This window comes from Zootermopsis nevadensis, unplaced genomic scaffold (assembly GCF_977971745.1).
Source record: "Zootermopsis nevadensis isolate Lab colony 2312 unplaced genomic scaffold, Znev_1.0 Znev_ptg000013l, whole genome shotgun sequence".
NCBI classification, from domain to species: domain Eukaryota; kingdom Metazoa; phylum Arthropoda; class Insecta; order Blattodea; family Termopsidae; genus Zootermopsis; species Zootermopsis nevadensis.
This window is the reverse complement of record NW_028259145.1, coordinates 8,823,475-8,828,862: the sequence shown is the minus strand read 5'-3', so window position 1 is coordinate 8,828,862 and position 5,388 is coordinate 8,823,475.

Genomic DNA, 5,388 nt, shown 5'->3' with positions numbered 1-5,388 from the left:
TCTTCTTCTCTAAATGTATCTTATCATTATAACCTTCCCCAATCCCTCCTGCGCTTAAATTTCCCAAGTGATTTCTCCTTTATATTTTCCGACCAAATTCAATATTAAATTACTTCATTTCTGCTGTATGTGCAATAATAATATTCCATAACACATTTTTGACGTAAATACGTCTATATTTTAGGGTCAGTGTCATTCGGCAGAAAGTGGAACGAAAAAGTGTAACTGCACTGTTATGTTACCTTGGAAACGTCAATTATTTACTCGGCATTATTGTTACCTAGGAAACGTTACATTACATTACTCGGCATTGTTGTTACCTAGGAAACGTCATATGTTTACTCGGCATTGTTGTTACCTGTAAAACATTACATTACCTTACCTTACATTACATTACCTTACCTTACCTTACATTACCTTACCTTACATTACATTCAGCTACCACAGACCCATCTTAAGCGTAACTAATTCAAGTTGAATAAGCAAAGTCTTAATCAAACTTATCTCAATTGTAAAGCATGTATAAAGGAAATATTTAGAATAAAGCCTATATATAAACTTCCTTTCCGTATAGACGTATTTACGTCTAATTCTCCGGAACCGTGGTTCCATTATCACTTTTTTACTAATAAATCTAAATCTAATCAATGTAGGTACTTGTATTTTTGACGTTGTGAATCAACACTTTTACAATCGTCATTATAATCTTGTGATAATCAACAACTTACTGATGTTTTTCTGTATCTTGTGCACAGGTTGCATATGTGTGTGGCTATATCTTCCCCCCTCCCCCAATACGTGTACATGGCGTGGCACTTAATGATAATTAGATATAATTTTTCAGATTATCTAAGTTAATCATAGCAACATTATCTTAAGACAGCACACATTTTAGTGAATTAATTCCAATTAACTTCGTTGATACAGACAATTATGAACACCATAAGAATTTTATTGTGTTTTTGCGATTATATCTTAGAATTTATTATAAACTAGCATAACGAACCAGATGGAATTATATTTGATAATGTCATAACCTGTCGGGTCCAGTTTTATGTGTGGATTTTATTACATTTTAGAATTACTTGTTTTAAAACGGAAAGATTAAAATACACAGTGGTACTTTTGTTACATTAAGGGCTGGATTAAAATGCTAGAAAAATTAAACTGGTCAGCGCAAAATGTTATTATATTAATATGAATTTCTGGTATTGTCTTTGATCTGTTTCTCATATTCATATAGCACTTTATATAATGACGGAAGAGATAATTGTAACGGATGAAATTAATTTTCTTGAATTGTATTTTCATTTTATATGATATTTGAATGTTTTATACTCAGAATGTGAAATTGTTGTATCATATCAGATATATACGAGGGCGTTTCAAAAAGTAACAGCAAATTGACAATATTTCACGAAACGAAAACCCCAGGCATTTCAAACTCCCGCACAGGGAAGATACGTCCTTAGACAAGGTTTTGACACTGCCCAATAAATGGCGTGGCGTACTTAATTGGAAGGGATGCATATACGAAATGGCGGCGCCCTCAGCTGTTTGCACCGTAGAGGAGCAGCGAGCAATCATCAGACTTTTGTGGTCGGAGGGTGTGAAACCTCGTGAAATTCATAGAAGAATGCTGAATTGGCGAGAGAAGAGTGTACGAGTGGGTAGATGCGTTTAAAAATGGGCGAACATCAATCTGTAATGACCAACGCTCCGGTCGTTGATTTGGGAATGATGACGAGGTCAAAGAAGCGGTGCATTCCTGGCTGAAGGAACAACCAAAAACATTTTTTTATGATGGAATAAAAAAATTAGTGCAACGGTGCGAGAAGTGTATTGACAAGGAGGGTGATTATGTAGAAAAATGACATATCATTTGTATCTCTAATTAAATTATATATCTCAAAATATTTAATTTGCTGTTACTTTTTGAAACACCCTCGTATGTGACATTTGGTTTATTATATGCAGAATACCGGTGCATTTCAGACCTATAGAATTGTAACTTGACTCAATATCAAACTTATGAAAGTAACAATATACTCATTGGCGACGTTAAGAGCCAATTTAAACAACGCAGAATATATTAATTTATTAATAACAAAATACTAATGTCAGAAATCGAAATCATTATCGACTATTTTCTGCTGTGTTGTGATACTGTTTAGTCTTGTACGCAGTTACCAATGTTTTACTACTACTACTACTGCTACTACTAGATGCAGTGCGTGAGCCAGGGTTTTTATTTCTAAGAAAGTACTAGAATATTTTTTTTCATGGACTATTATATCCCACAGTGATTCTTATATTTTACTTGCCGACTCATTGCTCTGAGTAAGTTCTCATAAGCCCTAAGTGTTTAACTGCATTACGTTCTATTATATTGATATAAATAAATCTATAACTGATAGAAAATCATGCATCATTTATTCAAAAATTTATTTGCTGGATGTTATGTGACAATTGGATGGCATGTGTTAGAGATCACTAAGTAGACATAAGAAGTCGTCATTGCCAGCTACTTTATTAGGATTTTAAAATGTCATTATAACAGTTTACTATCCCGTAAACTGATAAATATTATCTACAATATAATTTATATTATGCGCTGGGAAATTTATGTGCTTTCCATAGAAAACTTTTGCAATGAAAAGGGGATGATAAAAGTCTTGGAAGGGATATTCACCGTTAATTGCTTTCTACAGACAATGGCTATATTGTTTCATAGCTGACAAGTTGGAGAGGCTTTGTTCTGTGGATGCAGACCCACGTTTACATGATGGATTACTTTCGTTTCCTTCACTGTACGTCTTGTTCAAAAAATATACTTTTGCACGTGTTACTAGAAATGCAACAAAATTAAGGTTAACACATCTCTTACAGTGAAATTAGTAAACGTTGTGATAAGCAGTGTGCAAAGATTTGGTTTCACGAAAAAGAAATAAATATACTTAAAAATTCTACTTCTATTCAAGTTTTCTCAAGTCGTACTTGCAGCATTCTGGATTATCTAGACTTCGATACTAAATTACGTCCGCTGCCGAATTACGGCCTTTACTCTGCCGTCAAAGCAGAGCATTATCCGAGATTTTCTTTCTTCGTTTGCAAAATCTGAACACTTCTTATTGATTTGAGGCTACTGCTCTTCCCTTCCTAGTCATTAATAAGGCCCACTATGTGGTTTTACACGGGGACAAATAATCTGTGTTGCATGACTTTTTGAAGGAGAGTTTATCAATTCTTTACTTTTGATCAGGCAGGTGCAAACACAATACAGGATTTAATTCTAACCTGAAGTTGGACAGATCTACTCTAGAGAGCAAAAAACTGACATCTACGTGGGTAATATTTGAGATGTTTACGTAACACAACAAATTACGCCAGCAGCATAATTAATTTTGCAGATTTCGCAGTCTTTATAAGTCGGGATCGCTCAGTTATTAAAGTGGTTGTACGAAAGGGTTACGATTTCCAACAGGGATAAGGATTTTTCTCTCAGAAACCACATTCATTCAGGTTATGTGGCCGACCCAAACTCCTATCATCGAATACTTGCCTGTTTCTCAGACAATAATATGGAAAAATTCCGAAACTAATCATTCTTAACTATATAATGAAGAAGTTAATAATGCGTGGGTAATTCACTGTCATGTCCAATGTGTCAATGGTCCTATGGAACGGTGTGTCTTTCATGTAGGGAAATATAGCCGATGATGACTGAAGAATATAGTAAAATTAAAATTATTGAAACCGTTTTACTGGAAGGTTTTAAACCCGAGTATTTGCTGAATACAGTACTGCTTATCCACCGTTATTATATACTTCTCGATATAATTGTTATTGAAACTGAAGAGATATGTTATCATAAATATGCAATAGCGTTTTTGAAGTCTCTTATTGTATAAAACTATTTTGGTCGTGACTTAACTTTTAGAGTTCCAGGATTATCCTGAGAGGCGCGAAGAATATTATTATAATTTTTATAGTCTCCCAGAGGGTTAATATACGATTCACAACGTTAAAATAAAAACATATATATGGAATATGCTGTATGTTTGATAGAAAGTTATTATGAAAATAGATACAGAAATATATTAACCAGTTTATGTGAAAATTTAAAAATCGTTATAAATAAAATTTAATAGTAATTGCGTTACTACCTGCATTTTCAACGAAATCTCTTAGTAGTTTCCACATAGAAATTTTATATTTACTTTGCCACTCAAAATGTAAACATTTAACAACTCTGCATTATGAGGCTTCATTACCGGTTGGTAAGTACTCAGGAACTCTGGTGATAATGAAGCAATAAACTTCGTATGTAGTCAAGTGGAAAGAAAATTTCAAGCCATCATATCATTTACACTTCAACGAAAATCAAGGAGAATGTTATTTTCTTTATGGTTACAATATCTTCTTCTGTAATATGTAGAACAAATGATTTGAAGCGAATTGATTGATTCGCGAAATGTGATCCAAATAATGTTCATTCATAATGAATCTTCAGTTACAAAACTGTACATTCAACTGTTTCAAATTAAAGTTTTACATCATTAGTATGACAATGGAGTATAAGATAACCATGGAAGATAAATTCGTATTGTTCCTCTTTAATATACTTCACTGTGCATATCAACTGGATGTACTTCTTCACCCATAAGGGGCGCCTGTTATAATAGATTATTTCGTCCGTCCGTCCTTCCGGTTCTCTGTGGGTCTGTACGCATGAAATAATATGACAAGAGCTGAACAGTTGAAAATGGAAGTTAATTTTGGCTAACTGTAAGATAGACTCTTTAACCATTTTAATGTTCATTTAATTCGACAGCTTTAATGACACATTTACCTTCTTTTTCACAATATAATTAACTATTTAATCGTTGTAATGAAGACTCGTTTTCTCTAAGGTAGAAGAAACAATTTTAGGTACGATTTCCGGTTGCCCTGTCAACTTCAGACCAACATGTATTTTTCTGGATCGCTTTATTATGTCCGTTAATTAATAAAACTGTTGGCACCTTATTTTAAATAAAGTCTACACTTGATATGAGTTTTGATGGCAGTTGAAGTCTTTCCAGCTGGCTGCTAGCCAAAAGAAGAAAACCCAGTTGTAGAGCTGCGACCTTCTAGGTCACTCGACAGGTCAATGGATACAGCTCTATATAAGAACAGGGTGTACCACGCGAAGTTGTTGATGGCAATTTAATTTCTTATTACAGTTAATTTTTATGAACTTTCTATTCAGCCAAACAAATCTATTTATAACCAACAATTTAAAATGTTTTTTAGTTAAATAATATGTAAGGACACGTACGAAAGGTGAAGATTACGTGAATATTAAATAAAAATTTGTTTAATTTAGCATAATGTTTAATGTGATTA